The sequence below is a fragment of the Colletes latitarsis genome, chromosome 4, assembly GCF_051014445.1.
Source record: "Colletes latitarsis isolate SP2378_abdomen chromosome 4, iyColLati1, whole genome shotgun sequence".
Lineage (NCBI taxonomy): Eukaryota > Metazoa > Arthropoda > Insecta > Hymenoptera > Colletidae > Colletes > Colletes latitarsis.
The window spans coordinates 32,313,258-32,330,798 of record NC_135137.1 but is presented as its reverse complement, the minus strand read 5'-3'; the positions used below and the strand labels follow the sequence as shown (position 1 = coordinate 32,330,798).

At 36.8% G+C, this 17,541-nt stretch overlaps 1 protein-coding gene across 2 annotated transcripts in view; it reads right to left on the bottom strand.

The window, feature by feature from the left end:
• The window catches only part of LOC143341094 (lachesin), a 316,834-nt gene extending 299,293 nt beyond the window's left edge, over positions 1–17,541 (bottom strand). For both annotated transcript variants that reach the window (XM_076763714.1, XM_076763713.1), the window contains exon 1: positions 16,735–17,541. The gene's annotated coding sequence lies outside the window, so the exon portion shown is untranslated. The remainder of the gene's footprint in view (positions 1–16,734) is intronic.

The window sequence follows — 17,541 nt, the reverse complement described above, 5'->3', positions numbered from 1 at the left end:
TTTCAAGCTAATGATTCTATTTTATGGTTTGTCCACTGTCCCTTCGACCCTCGCGTATACAACCTTCCCTATTATATCCTCCCTTGGCACTTTTCCTAGATGATTCTTACATCAAGCTCTGTACAACTATTTAAAGAGGCGGTGAATGAAGCTCTCTGGAAGTCTTTTTAAGCTAATGATTCTATTTTGTAGTTTGTTTAACTACGTTTCAGTTGTATCTTTACAGTTTTTGTAGAGTTTTAAGTAATTGTTTTTTATTGCTATCTCACTCGTAAAGACGTATTTATCGAAGCTCTCAGGACGGTCTAAACACCAAAAAATAAATAATTTGTATTGAAAATTGGCAAAATAGTGAACGCTGAAAGTGAAACTATGATATACTGAACATAAAAATATAATTCTTGTACCAACGAGAGCTAGTAATATATAAATATAATTGTCAAAAAATTATTAGAGGCTTCCTCTACCACTAATAAATTCAGCTACGAAAACATTAAATAACAGCATTAAAACGTTTCATTCTCCTATGTTTATTTTATATTTCCACGTGAATTTCTAACGTCAATATAAGAATGAGATTTGGAGAATGAGAGAACCATAATAACCCATGTTTCTGTCTGCTAATAGAATCCAATCCAGTTCTCTGGTATTTAATTATTTGTAAATACAAACAGAACCTCGCTAAACATATGCGTACACACGTATATATTGGTATATCATGCAATTAATCCTATTTAAAGCTAACATTTTCAAGGATTATTGCTTCCAAAACGTGTACAGATTTCCCTGAAGAACATTCTTCGTTTAAACGTCATCGAATTTAGACTTTTCTCATAAAAACCTAATTTAGTGGGGTTTGTGTACATTTTCCAAAAACCAATAACTATGACTTTCAGCGAATTTCAAGCATAATTATATTAAAACTCCTCAAAAAATAAACCCACTAATAATCACTAGTAACTAATACGATTATAAATATTTACACAGCCTTTCTCCTTTATTAACAGAAAGAGTATCGGTAAAACACAAGGTTTAAAGTTTGTATTTCTTTAATTTCCAAAACTACATATATCTCGAATAATGAAATAACAAAAATTCCAACGAAATATTTGTGTGTTGTAATTTGGTATTGGATCATATTACTAAATAAAATATTAAATCACAAGATGGTCGATTCGTGTCGATCGATTATTTTCAACTAACTCTTTTTTCTTTTTTGGTATTTTAAATTGAGAATTACTTCCGCGCATTTAATCTAAAGTTTCGACAGATTACGATGCCTCGCTATTGATTTCCCATAGAAAAGAGGCAACGCCGTCGCAGTTTCGAACGACAGAAAGAAAATTTGTCTCATCGTAAATTTAAATGAGCCATACTGCGTAGTTTAAATTCCGATACGCGATCGAACGCATTCAATTTTTTTTGTCGCCGCTTATCACGGTAGATTAAGTACCCATTTATCACCGGTCCTGATGAATGACTCGTGCACGCGTGTACATAATATTATGCGATGCACAGCATCGACGGGAATATCAATAGGGGTTTTTTTTACCAGATATTCCCTGACCTATCTATAACGATCCCGACGGGAATTTGCATCTTCGAAAAATATCCCGTTAATTTTCCGTGCTGTTAAATAACACCTGTTTGAATCGGAACTTTACCCGACGACCTTTCTTTAAACTTTAACAGTTAATGCTTTTAACGAGTTGAAAAGCGTTGCTTATCGATTATGTTTTTGCGCCCGAAGCTTCCTGAAACTTTCCAAACTTCCGGAACGGTAAACCGGTCAACTCTTTGTCGACCGAATTATGAACAACAGGCATCGGTGAGTTTAAAGTTTCTCACTCCGACGCTTAAATAAGTTATCTACGATAATAATAAAACTGAAAGCGCGTCAGAGTATTCGATCCAATTTCGCGTTGATAAAAAGGTTTCTTCGACTATTCAAACTTTGTATTTTCTTATTTTCTTATTTTCTTTTTCTAAAAGTAGTATGGACAATTTTGCATGAAATGACACTGTTTTAATAATTTGAAGTAATGCTTGGTATTGAAATTATCGAAGTTTCCATGAAACTAATGCTTCACAGCTTCTGTGCAATAGTTGCTTTACGAGTCCCTACACTCATTGCTAGTATACATCGAAAACTTGACGATGACTATAGTCTTCATATACTGCACAAGTTTTACGACTGTAGACGCCCTTATTACGTAGTGGACACTTTACGACACGTGATTATAGTTCCACGTAGTACACAATGGTTATTTACTGACGTATGAATGCACTGTGTTTAATGTCAACAACGTTCAACAAAGACGTGTATATTCTAAATTAACTGTAATATGAATTCCACTTAATTCAGTCAATCAAGATTTCCATATTTACGTAGAAATTCCAACATTATACATAACTAAACTACAAACTTCTTTGACTCATATTTAAAGCATTCAATAATATTTTCAAAATATATTAAATATCTATTGAGCATTTTGACCCTTATTTTAGATTCTCATCAAGTACATAAAAAGATTAACGTTATGCAAGCCACATTTTATATTTAGAAAAATTTCTTCGAGAAATTATAAAACACGTTTGTGAGAAATTAACTGTAAATAGTCTCGAATGAACTTGAATTTCAACAGAGTTGCATATTCGATGTTCACAATATTATTTTTATGTTGCTCACAGTGTAAGTAAAACGCGTAACTTTTACCATGTATTTACGTGTGATACTTGCGAGGTACTAAACTGGAGCACTTAAATCGTGGGCATAATAAACCGTAGAGGTTAGTAAACTTGTTTACCTGTAACGGATATAGGTTTCAAAGTGTAAACATTGTTAGCGTAGGGCTTGCGATACTATAGACACGTGTCTCGTTCTGCGTTACGATAATCGGTTGTTCGAGTAATCAGACGTTCCGCCGTACTAGATTATTCCACTCCATTCGCGCTCGTTTTATCTACACTCTCGAACAAAAAGATGCACAAATATACGCCTGTATACAGGGTGCTCGGTTATCCTTAGGAAAAATTTTAATAGGGGATTCCAGAAGCCAAAATAAGACGAAAATCAAGGATACTAATTTGTTGATTGAGGCTTCCTTAAAAAGTTACAGAAAAATTTCCGGCAATACAGTATATTTTCGGTAATGAATTTTTTTCTCGAAAATGCGCAAGATTTCGGGGGTATGTCTATTGACCAAACATGCTTGCAATTGACCCCCGGAATCGAAAATAATTTTTTCAGAGCAATTTAAAATATTTTTTTTTCGTCGAAAAATTTAGGCACCCCCTGTCGATTTTTTTTAAAAATTCCTTTTTCATTTTTAGTAATTTTGTTTGACGCCCTACAGAAAAGTTGTCTAATACTTTTTTGTAGGTACCCATGAGCTCTACTTCAGAAAACAGTTTCATTGAAATATATTCACAATTGTAGGAGTTATGGCTGTTTGGAAATTGGACCATTTTTATGGGGTTTTTCTCATTTTGCGGGGTCAAGGACCAACTTTTCGAATATTTTTGCGATTTGTACATATTCTCCACCAAAATACGCGTAGTTTGCTTTTTTAAACATCAAAATCCTTCAATCCGTTCAGAAGTTATGACATTTTAAAGATTCGCATGAAGTTTCAGGGAAGCATTTCTAGCCATAAATTATATTTCCGGTAAGCAATTTTTTTTTCAAAAAGTGTTAGGATTTCGAGGGTATGTCTATTGGGCAAAAATGATTGTAATTGACCCCTGGAATTGAAACTATTTTTTTTAGAACGATTTGAAAAGTTTGTTTTCGTCGAAAAATTTCAGGGAAACATGTCAATGTATGGTCAGACATTACATTTTCGGTAAGGAATTTTTTTCTCGAAAATGCGTAGAATTTCGTGGATAGGTGTAATGACCAAAAATGATTGTAATCGACCCTCGCAACTGAAAATAATTTTTTCGCGAATGATTTGAAATTTTTTAATTTAATTTTTTAATAACTTTTTAATTTTTGTGTTATTTTGACCTCTAAAATCTCCCATTCAAATTTTTCCCCATGGGTGACTGGATACCCTGTATATTCAAAATATTTATCGTTTTGTCTCCACTCGTTTATGTGTTTCTGTTCCTTCGCGCAGAAGGTGCTAAAGTTGCATCGAGCTAATTTACATATAATTGCAACTTTCGAGCTGTATTAATTACAGCATGTGAAATTAAAGTTGCCACGCGTGACATTCTGTTCTACGACCAATTCTTTCGATCCAATAACCAATAACTTCAACAAAAACGTTTTTACTCTACTTGTCAAAGAAAAATCTTCGAGTGACTATCGTCGAAATCGATAACAGCGACGAGAATGATTTTATCTTATCCAAAAAATAAGAAGGATCAGCTCCTGTATATCGGATAATGAAAACAAACGAACGATAATAACTGGTTCTTCGACGTAATTGAATAAATACATATAACGCAGATACAACAGCTCGAAAGTTTCCCGTGGAAAGTCATTATTCCCCTAGCGCCGTGCGCAAGAAAGCACTAGACTGGTGAAACTTCCACGCCTCGATATCCCAGCGATACATCGAACCTCTCGAGCTACCTTGAAACAACGTTTTAATAATGGAACTTATTTCAGGCAGCGTGATACCGTGAAAATACTCGGCCGATTTGATTCGATAACCGCGAACGGACTTTCAAAAATTACGTAGGAATCGCGGAACGGAAACAAGACTGATGCGTAACAGTTAAATGAAGCCTGGAGAACCAGACGAAAAGGAACCAAGATGAATACGGTTTCTCGTTACCGGGGATCGAACGCCTTGCCTCAATTAAATTCGCGGCCGAAAGAACAATAATTGCTCGACGTTTTGCTCCTATCCCTTTCCCGATTCTTTCTGTCTTTCTTCCCATCTCTGCCGTCCCTGTTTCTCCGCATTTTCCGTGGAAACTTTCCGTGGCACTTCTAATTAGACTTATCCCATTGCCCGGGACTAGCCGCGCGGAGACGAAACTTTCTATAGATGGGAATCCGTGCTAATGGCGCGATTGGTTGTAGCGAGCACTTCGACGATCAAAATTAATGCGGTCGAGAACGCCGGGCGTGAACTTTTCCCCCTTTCACGTTGCTGTTCCATTTCGAACCGTGAAATTATCCAAACGGTAAACGAGGAAGATTTGAATGCGCAACATTGCGGAAAGAAAACTCGCGATCAGCAGATACTCGTGTATGCGCACGCACGCAAAGTGCTCCTTCGGAGTTTGTGCCGTTCCAGGAGGTTCAAAGGAACGATTTTTTTCTTTAAACACAAGCATTCGAGGGCAGTTTCCACCTATTTGCATCCCAGCACTCGACAAAATAACCGAGATATGAATTTTTTCGTAAAAAGCTTCATCGCTGGTGAATTTCCACCTTAAAGGTGATGTGTGTATATTCTGCAGAGTATGAAAAAGGTGGCTAATTTTTTTGTTAAAATTACTAATTAATTTACGGTTGTATTGAACGTATAAAGTAATAATATAATGACAAAATTGGTTTGCTCGGAAATACTGAAGTAGACATACTGTTACAATTTATGAATCGAGAACAAGGTGCTAAAATCTACGAATTGAATTTAATAAATCACTCGATCTACTTTTTTGTGAGTGTAGAAAACAAGTCTCATAGCCTTGAACTGAATACGTAAGATACATATTGCAACTTGAAATGCTAGTATAACATGAAAACCAATCTTACATGCCATCGACGTATGACATATGCACGGTAGATTCGAAATTCTCGACGCATTCTGTCAGATACTATAAATATCAAAAGACTCCATGAATATTTTTTCGATACGTTTGAAAACTATAAAAATTACAACTATCAAAACATTAAAAATTGTTGCAGTTTAATACACAAATTTCTTGTATCCTACATTAAATGAAAGAAACTTTAAAAACATTCGATAATTGACGAAAACGTTGCAAACCATCACACGTTTTGAAGCGACGAGAATAAATGAATTTGAATAGTTTCCTCTACTTTTACGCTAACATACTACGTCCCTAAGTCCCCTTTTCAACCATTCGTTATCCAACAAAACTACTCGACAAATCTGCTTTGTTTATAACAACAGAAATATCAATCATAATTTTCGTTGTAGCCTGTTTTAATGAATATAATAACGAGTAGAAAGTTGAATTTTAATTTTTAGATTTATTATTTTTCATGACGGAAAAACGTGGTTTTACGTATGTATATCGACGCAAACACGAAGTACTTTTTAGTTTTATTAAAGCAACATGGACGGAGTTAGTACTTATGGAGTTAACGCATTCTACTTCTCCTGCTCGAATTATAATACCATCACATCATTTTCCTTTGCGGAAAAATGTCCATATGCTTCTACATATTTTCCAAAATGTCGCTGTAGGCTGTAACGACGAACACAATTTACCTGACGCAGTTGCAAATTAAGCACTCCGTGTTTGCGTTTGAATTCCAGGCAAACATATATTTGCGCTTCCATTCAGCTTGGAATTAGCGACTCGTTCTCTCTTTTGGCATAGTTTCCACAAGAATTAGAGCATGAAAGAGACAAGGCAGGAAAGATTAAATTATTCTAAGAAGAAAAAAAAATTACTATAATACAGAAAAAATATAGAAACAAATAATCAGACTACTCGTGTATGAAAATATTTGTACATTCAAATAAATTCACACTTAAAATTTTTAAGCAAAGACAGTGATCAGCACTAATTCGTCCTAGAATTTAAAAATTAAACGAAACTCAACTTGCCACCGTTGTAAAACTAGCAAAATGCTTGTTAAATAATTTGGGGTGATCACCAAGGGTTTTTTCATAGTCAAAAATATAATTGAAACGATTAAAAGTCTGTGTTGTGCTCGTTCCTAACTTGTATAAAAGCTTGAATGCAAAATCCAGTTTCTATTCGTCTTAGAACAGTCAAACAACGCATATTAAAAATAGTCAAACTTTAAATGCATGCAGTTCTGAAACTACTAGCGTTTTATTAATAATTGAACCACTGTTGGCAGCGGTAAAGCTTCCCCTTTAAAATGGTTTTTGGTTTTTGTCGATCCGATTTTCCGTTTTCGAGATATCGTAATTTATGTAAAAGGTAATTTTTTTTAATTCGACTCTGTCACTGCCCGTCGCGTGTACAATAGCCTATTCACGCGTATTAAAAATAGTAAAATTTCAGGCGCTTGCAGTTCCGAAACTACTAGTGTTTTATTAATAATTGAACCACTGTTGGCAGCGGCAAAGCTTCCCCTTTAAGATGGTTTTTGGTTTTTGTCGATCCGACTTTCCGATTCGGAGATATCGCAATTTATGTAAAGGGGTAATTTTTTCGATTCGACTATCTCTGTCTCCGTCTGACACGTCTGACGGACCTCTCTTTCTCGCACGTGCGTCGCGACCGAGTGACGTCACGTTTACTATTTACTACGAGCGCGTACGGTCAACGACCTTGACAAGGCCGTAGTAAGAAAGTTCATTGATCTCGCGACCTAAAGAAACGCTTCGGTCCCATCCGATCGACTCGAAACTAAAATCCTCATATCTCCAGAACTAATTAAGCTATCGACTCGTTCGAACGCTCGTTTTAAAGGGCATTTCATCCCCTATCCAATGAATGTATCAACTATTACAATTCATGCTGTCTTCTATGTTTATTTTGCAATTTAATTTGATTCTATGCACCCAAAAAAGTTTCAACAAGATTATAAATTTTTTATTTAATTGAAAATGAATTTAAATTTATATACATGGTAGGAATGGGTATAATACTCGTTTTAAAGGGAATTTCATACTCTATCCAATGAATATATCAACTATTATAATTCATGCTGATTTTTACGTTTATTTTGCAATCTAATCTGATTCTATACACCCAAAAATGTTTCAGCAAGGTTATAAATTTTGTATTTAATTGAAAATGAATTTAAATTTTGTTGTTTTACAGATCGCAGGAGATTTTGTCAGTTGCGACTGCTCGGTAGGATTTTAGCCGATTGAATTAATTGCATCTGCGGATTCGAGGCCAAACTTCGATCGAAGGTCAATTCGCTGACCCGACGTGATATAACACGGTAAATTCTCAAAAGCAGAGATTCGTATGTGCGCTTTGCCGTCAATCCGTTCGTCCTACCTATGAATTTCGATGCAGAAAAGTGCGCTCGATGCTCCCGAAAGCCCCGGTGCAGTTGCACCGTCGGCGGTAACGGCCTGCGGCCTTCAACATAGATATACTTCCGCGATGAACAAGGGGCTACCCGGAAATTCGCAGGCAAATAACGCCACCGAATTTCGATCGCGAAACGCCAAGGGATCGTGTCCAAAGGATGGTGCAAAACAGACATTCGTAGTTTGTTCTAAGAAAAATAATTTCCTAAGATAGCACAACTTAAAACCTAATACAATATTCTTCACAAATATGATCGAACTTTAATAACTTCATGACCAAATACTAAATATCAATTTTGTTCACAAGTATCACGAATTATTTCTGAATTATGAATTCATACGAAATAAAATTTGTGGTTTCATTGTGTGTATCAACTGCTTACGAAGATTTCTTGGTTTCCATTAGATTTATTGTATCATATTTATAATATGTTCAGAAATGCTATTGTGGAATGAAATTTGAAAATTGATGATTCCAGAATCACACTTTGATAAAACATGTATCTGATTTTATTACATATATATCAAACTATTAATATTACATTTTGTCAGGATTAAAATAGAGATAACAAGCGCATAGCATTAATGTAGAATTATCTCGAAATCACTAATAACCGTTTTTAATTATTCCACACAATTCGGAAGCGTAATCTAATGCAATCAATGCTGAATAACTATATTTTGGTAATCCAAGAGTTTAATATTAAAACTATGATAAATAATTTATATTATACAATCGTTACGTAATAAACTTGACCAACGATACTAGGTCCTGATTTTAGAATCATTTCACGGTCTCTTTTATCTCGATCCTCCACCCTTTATCATTCGAAACGGTGCTTTGCAATAAACGAAATTTGCAATAAAGTTACAGATAAGTCGCGTGCGAAAGCGTTGGGTTAATTAAACTTGCTCGCGTGAATCACGAACAATGCGACAGAAAAGGATTCTATTCTGAGAGATGTGCATGCATCTGTTCACACAATTGTGCGTGATCGCGCGTTCCAAACTACTCTACTATAATAACATTGTTTCAATTGAATTTGCAAATACTGTAACTGATTTCCTACCAAACACTACCTACAGCCATCATTTTCATACTTAGCCTCCTCAAGTTTACGGAATTATAACGACATATGGACTCCTAACAAAATTCAGAAAAACAATTCTGATTATTACTAAAAACGTTACAATTTTAATTGCTCAAATAATCAAGTAAAACCTCTATGAGTAATTAAAAATTTTCAATACGAGCTCGCAAGACTCAACCTATTACACAATTATTACCTGAAGTAAGTATATCGTAACAGGTAAAATGTTACTAAATTTTGTAAACGTGTGTTACAGTACCGAACAACTTCGCGCGATAAACTGAATCTTTTTATCATAAAGTCATTGTTTTGAAGAAAAATAGCGCGCTCCATTTTCCACGGAACCCCTCTTACATCTCGAGATACATCCACCCACACCGAGACGCGTGTATCTTTTTATTTTCACCTCCATCATAGACTTCTACGTTTTACCAAGTTTCCAGCAGCAAAGTCTGAAAATTCTTCTAACGAGTATCAGTGCTGCAAGAAAGGCACGGCTTTTAAGCTTTGCACTCGATCTAAGGGAATTTCTCGGACGAGTAAGAAATTGCCCAGTTCTCGCTTAAACGTGCTCATTACGTTGCACTTACCGAGGAAAAATTTTGAATTTACCCGCGATAGGTGGAAAAGAACAGAAAATGAAACCGCGTCGTATCGAAAGAATCGATCCAAGCGAGATCGATGATTTTTATTGAAATGTGAAATTGAAATCTTGATAATACGAAAAAATAAAATGGTTTGTTAAATCCACAATTAAGAAAAACATCGCTCAAATGCCTCGATCCTTAAATTTTAATTCAAAACTGCACTACAAACGCGTGTTTTAAATTATCGCAATTTTTCGTTTTTTATCGCATTATTTGCGGCACGCGGTACAGTAAATATTTATTTATTGCTGCAAGAGTTCTCGAACTATTTAATTTAGCCAGGCTTTTGCAACCCTGCCGTTCCTTCGAATGATGGTATGCGTTTGTACTCTTTCGTTTAATTTAGAATGAGACGTTTTTTTCAGACAATGCAAAGCATGCAAGTAATAACGCTGGAACTATTGTCACGGAAAATGAAGGAGCACAACATCTACGAATGCGTAAATTTCATTTCGAGTCGCGTCGACTAGGGAAGAATTAATACATATAACTCCAACTATTAGTAACTTATACTAATAATACTATTAGAAGACAAAAAGAAATATTAAAAGACAAGTGTAGTTTAAAACACAAAATCAGGTAGGACAAATGCTTACATAAAGTTTCTTTGTCACTTTGATGCATTCCTTCTAAAGTTACTGTCAAATTTGACGAAACACAGAAATTAACGTACTTACAAATTTCACTGGGATTGTATAACTTGCGGGAACTCATCTCCGTGAAAAATATTTGCCTTCGTGGCCTTTGTTTTAAGCGCCCCTGACAAATATTTGATCGACAAATGGATCCCCGGAGGCCGACGAAACAAGTTTCCCAAATTTCGTTCGCGGCCGTACGTTAAGAAGATATTGCTGTCTAGACTGTCAATTTTACGGCCCTTTTTGTGATTTTTTTTTAATGATAGGTAGGCTGTTTCGTACTGAGACTTTGTAGATATATTTATTCATCTTATAAGCATGTATAGTATTTTTTTCATGGAAAAATATTAAAAATCGTGGGAATTATAACTTCTTGTTTAATGGCTCTTCTGGAAAAGGTGCTCCAATGGCTTTCAGGATTCCAGCCGAGCCGCTAGTCTGAAACAGAGGGAGCTAAAGTATCTTCATAAGGAAGGTTATAGCAGGAACTAGGGAGAAGTCAAAATCCTGATAAATAAAGAAATGGCGACGCTTCAAGTTTCAAATCTCTATTTGTTAATCGTTCTTTTGTCTTTAGCGTATTAAAAAAAATAGTCAAACTCAATATTTTTTTAAATCTCTAGTTCCAGCGATAAAGTCGTGTCTGCTGAATATTCTCTCCAAATTTGAAGTCAATCGGTCCGCTAGATTTTGAAATATCATGTAAATATCAGGTAATCTCCTTGTTTAAATGTGTTCTTTTAAACAAGGAGCTATAACTCTCGCAATTTTTAATATTTTTTGATGAAAAAAATACTGCACATACCTATAAGACGAATAAATATATCTGCAAAATTTCAGTGTGAAACAACCTACCTTAAAGAAAAAAAATCACATAAAAAGGCCGAATAAATGACAACCTAGACAGCAATACTCCCTTAACGACCCATCGATCAATGAGGGTTTTACGTACGATGATAATTGCGCGAGCTGAAAAGGAGAGTGGAAACAATCTAACACGTGTAACGCGTCAGATCAGGACGAAGACAAAGCGTGCCGCGGAACTGGTGTGCAGAATTACGAGAAGATCGCGTGCTAAACGATTTTCCTCCTGACCTTCCCCTCGCCCTCCGACCCCCGTTCGACCTTCTTTCCATCTTCCGCGATCGCATCGTACCGCAGGAAAAACGACAGGGGTGCGGAGAAACGCCACAAATCGCGATGATACGATTGGTAATGTGTATTACATTGCGGGCGGTTTGCCAAAAATCGCGTGCGCCGGCGAAATCGCATTTCCAACGGCGGGAAATTAATTTTATTACGCGGGATTCGTGAAACTCGCGAAAATATCGGTAACTCTCGCAGGGTTCGAACGTCGAACGTGAACATCCCGCCGCGATTCAAGGAGACGTAAAAACCGTAACAGGGAACAAATACCACTGGTCGTGAGACGACAGAAAAATATCTTCGCCTCTCCATCAGGGCTGCAACAATCGCGTAGCGTTCGTGAGCGCATGCATTTCATTCATCACGACCGTAATGACCTCACTGCCGAATTAATATCCTTCTAGCGACCATCGAGAGGTCAAAATTCGGTGCTTGACCCCTTCTGGGTTTAACACTAACGCTCGTGTACTCTACTGGTACCTTATGCAATTTTTATTCTAGTTAGAAGTGATAAAAAAAAAATTAATTAGCGTTTGAGGAACTCGAAGAAATTGATTCGAAACTTTCTAGAAAACGTGTAATGTGTGAAAGAAAATTTATTTGATACTGGGTTAAAATTGTAAGAATTGAACACTTTTACGTTATTAACGACTTGGGTAAGTGAAAGGATTAATATACCGAAACCTATTCGGTAAAAATCTCTGAATGAAGTCTTCACTTCTGCATAATTTTGTACTTTTTAAGGAGTTTTAAGAAACATCCCTATTCTTATTTCCTCCTCGATAGCGAAGTATCTTTTCCCCTATATTACCAGCTAAATAGCTCTTTCTAAAAACTATAGTTTATTTACTGCGAATCAAACAACTTTCAAACTCCATTATCTCCATCCATTTGTTACATAGACGTACGCAAAATTCATCTTGGATTTTTCTGTCAAATTCAATAAATTCTCATAAAAATCGCGCGGGACCCGATACATTTTTCAAATCGCGTTATTATTTCGCTACAATGACGTTTCATAATAGATTTCATCTTTAATCTCGTGCCTCGTGCATCACATGTTTATTGTACCCTCGTTTCCAACGGGGATAAAAAAGCAACCGTGATAGCCGAAGTGAGCATAAATCAATTTTATGCCTTTCAACGGCGATGCATGACACGTAAAATTCTTTAAAAACAATGGAACGATGCCGTATCGTTCACTATCATCGACAGCTAGGTTTTTGTCGCGAACACACGGTGGTTGTGAAAGAGGACTTCTTCGACGCGTAGTAAAATTTTCGCCAAACTTTTCTTCCTTCGACGATGAAACATTATTTCCTTTTAATGGATCACGAACTTAATAAATAGAAAATCGATCTAATATTATTAATAATAGCGTACAGGTACATCTACTGATACGAGACGTACCGACAAAGGAAATTTGAATAAAAATTGAAAAATTAAACGAAAGGGACGAAACACGTGTATTTAAAAGACGAAAAGACAAAAGTTTAGATCGAGGAATAAAATATTGTCGGGTTCAATTAAACTATGAAAAACATTTTATTCGATATACTATAATTTAACGAAATTTCAAACGTTTCTAAATGTTGTATCGCTGATAAACTGATACAAGATTTAAGCTATAATTTTGAAAATTTACTGCGGAACAAGTGTCATATCTGTGCATTTTCCGTTGTTTCTATTATCATCGGTTTGATTTCGTTGTGTGAGGCAATTATTATTTAGGAGGACGTCCAGTACCCGGCATTTTTTTCTCCTTAAAACTAACGTTATTAATGACGCTAGTCGTTCCAGAACGCGAAACAAATGGTAATTGAAAAAGCGTAATTAAAGTGATCGCCTAGACTTCTAATGGAGAGGAAAGAAGGAAATAAGGGACAAGGCAAAACTTCCCTGTCACTGATAGTCTAGAGGCGGCGTCGTCTTCCTCTTCCCTTTTTCCTCCCTTACCCGTGATGCATTGCATTCTGCAGCAACGGTGCACGAGCGTATAATGTACGGCGGGTCTTCGAAGCCGAAAAAGGAAATAAACAAACCCCTTAACTGAAATCAGGAATGTGAAGTAGATGGTAGTTTAAAACGATTCCCTGCCGGCTTTTTCGCCAACCTTTTTTCTTCGCCCTGTCCAATACTCGCATTCTGCTCGTTCTTTCCAATGCCTTCGCCCCCTCTTAAACCGTAACCTTCCTATATGCCGGACATATGTATGTTTTCACGTTCCCCGGTGATCCCCGGACTAAATAGTTTCGCGGGCCTTTACGCGCGAAACTCTTGGAGTCTGTATTGGATATTTGCATACCCTTCGTGGTCAGAGAACTATGTGCCACAGAAACGTGAGCTGCACGCAAATGGGAACTTTGAATCGACCATTCTTCCACGTGATACATTTTCTTCAATTTTATACGCAAACCATAAACTCTTTGGACGATCCTCTCAAGAAAAATACTTCCTTTCAATTTTGATGGACCTTTTATCGATTTAATTTTGGAAACATTTTATGTTTGAAAGAAAGAATGCTCAAATAAAATTATTCGCTAATATTTTATCGCGTTCCTTTTCTTTCCTGTACTTTCTTATTTGAGAGAAATTAATTTAGCGAATGATCTTTGACTCCTTCTTATAAAATTGTGGAGCTTATTTTACTTTGCAACTTTTTGCTAGAAGAAAATTGTTTACTTTAACTAAACGTTTATAAAAATGCTACAATTCGAAAGTAATACTGTAGTAAATTTTAAATAGCGTTTAATCAATTTTGGATAAATTGCATCGCGAAACGAACGAAGTTCTATAAAAAGTTAACGTTGAAAATCTACGGTCGCAAATCCGAACCATTATCGTAATCTGTATTCGTGGCGTATAAATACTTTCCTCTACTCTGTTTTAACGCGAATGGTGTAGCGAGAATCTAAATTGGTCCATAGCAGTTACACGTTACGACATATAGATTCGAGCTTCAAAGGCCGTATATCTGTAAAATTGTTCAGTATCAGTTAGTTTGGATTTCTGTTATAGTATCCTCTGATGAACGATACGCCAACGCGTGCTGCGATTGGTTTCAATATTCAGCTTCATTAGGAAAATTGAGCAAACAGTGGAAGTTTTTTCCCAATAAAATTTAGAATCCCGTAATACTTCTAATCGTCAATTGTGGAAATTATATTCTGACAATATAAATGACAATATAAAATCAAAGTACTTTTCTTCTCTGTTTATAAGTTTCGATCAAAAAAAACAATAACGGTACCTTGATACCAAAACTATTCCTTCACTTTATAAATAATTATAAACATCCAAAACCAAAAGTAGAAGAGACAGTTGCTTCAAGGAGCGTAATTGTAGTTCAAATAGTTATGGAATAATCAGTAATTATAAATAAGTTTCCCGGGTTTTCCCAGAGTTTGAACATTTTTGTCTTACTTCGAAACAGCGAAACTTTAAATCGTACTCGGAGAGTAATTACATCCATACTCTCCACGCAATTAAAAAAAGAAGGAAAAAATACAAAGAAGCTTTTACCGGTGGAGCGATAACTATAAAAGGAAAGGATTACATGGTGTAATTTCGTGCAGAGAGAAGAACCAAGTTCGTTGGTGCACGGTAACAAAGTACTGTCGCAAAAAAGACGTGTAAAAGCGCTTGTCCAGATTTAGAACCTCAATTAAGGCTATGGAGAAGAAGAATCAATGCAGAAACACCGAGTAATCCATCCACTTCCATGGGCTGCGACAGTGACTTTTGTTAAAGTAGCATGACCGAGTAAATAAAGAGAGGAAAGAAAAATAAACGCGCCCGGCGCAGCTACCCTCCGACTACCAGCCTCGTGTTTGCCTCGAAAAGAAGGAAAAAAAATAAACAATCGAACCCTGCGACATTTGCGCGTCTGTGTTTTACATGTTTCCCCTGCGAGCGTCAATATTTTCCACGATTGATGTTGCTTTGATACGGAAAGAATAATTCTGCATTATTATTTACATTTCTAGTATCGTACCTCAGGATATACAGGGTATTCGGCCAACCCTGGGAAAAATTTTAATGGGAGATTCCAGAGGCCAAAATAAGACGAAAATCAAGAATATTAATTTCTTGACTGAGCCTTCGTTAAAAAGTTATTAACAATTAAATTCAAAAATTTCAAATCGTTATAAAAAAATTATTTTTAACTAGAGGGGTTAATTACAATCATTTTTGGTGAATAGACATATCCTCGAATTCCTACCCACTTTCGAGAAAAAAATTCTTTATCGAAAATACAATGTCTGACCATGAATGAAGATTCCCCTGAAATTCGGCAAAATTAAAAAATTCGAAATCGTTCTAAAAAAAATAGTCCCAGTTGCAGGAGTCAATTACAATCATTTTTGTCCAATAGACATACCCTCGAAATCCTAACCCTTTTCGAGAAAAAAATTCAGTACGGGCGGAACTTTAAACGTTAATAACTTTTTAACGAAGCTTCCATCAACAAATTGGTATTCTTTATTTTTGTATTATTTTGGCCTCTAAAATCTACCATTAAAATTTTTCCCAAGGGTATCCGAACACCCTATATGATCAATTTTAAACACGTTTCGAGGTTGTTTTGTAAGAGAATTCTATTTTTAATTTTATATTGAACTCTAAGTAGAATCGCGATATGACTATTTTTGTTGTCCTTTAACCGAGTTAAAATTTGTAAAACAAAGCAGAGCGAATTTTCATTTTCGTATAACACTTACAGGGTAACGAGAATTAATATTTTCACTCACGTCGACTGAAGGTCATTATAAGTAAATAGATTCGCATACAATTCATAGAGTGATCACGTTTTAACTCGACTTGGATTAGTCACTGAAGCGTTCAAAAATTTATGGAACAAATACATATCAGTAAGAGCACTCTACGAACTATTTCGTACATCGAATACAATTATTCGCAGTTAAATTTTCCCGAAGGATTAGTTGAATCGACAACGTTACAATATCAGTTTGCTATGCAACGCGTAAAAATAAATCGTCATCACCGCGTTCGCCTCGAAAATTAAAATTGTACTCACTTTATCCAAGGTCTCCTGGCCCTCGAAACTCCCCGAAACGGATTCAGCGACCTAGCCCTCCAGCGGTGTCATGCTTATCCAGTCATTGGTTCCGGAAGCACCTTCACCACCTTTAGACACTGCACGACGTCGTCCACGAGTATCACACAAGAATCACGTGTCCGGCTAACCACGTTTCTCTGGCATGTCCAAGTCCACGATACCCTCTAACGAACTGGAGAAAACATGCACGCCTCCGAAAAACTCTAAACGCGATCAACGACAATTATTACGATCTTTCGCGGTACGAGACGACGTAGCACCAATCACCATTCGAAATAAAAAAAAAAACGGAACGTGCACGAGTAAGAAATTGGATCCCCTGTCGGCGTCGGAGGGTCGATCAGTCATGCTCTTCGTCGGGCATCGCGATCGAGAGTGGAACTGCGTCGCGACTTTCGGTGTTTCGAAACGTACGCCGCGCGTCGAAAGGAAAACGGCGCGATACTTGGAAACTTCCGGTCGAGAGGGTCGATCACGTGGCCCCGCGAATGGTTCGTCGCGACTCGCGACCGACAACGACAAACACCGTTACACCGTCTCGGCGACCCGTCGAGAACTGCGTTCGCCACGGCTCCCCACCCGACGCTTTGGGGGCAGGACGCTCGGCGTCGGTGGCACGACGCGACGCGCGGCTACGCTCCGCCTCCACGTGCGACTACCTGCACCCCACCGCGACGCGGAACTCGCGGCTTCGGGCCTCTTCATCCTTCTCCGTTTCCGGCCGTTCCACTTCTCGTCGCTCTTCTGCTGTTCACTCCGCATCTG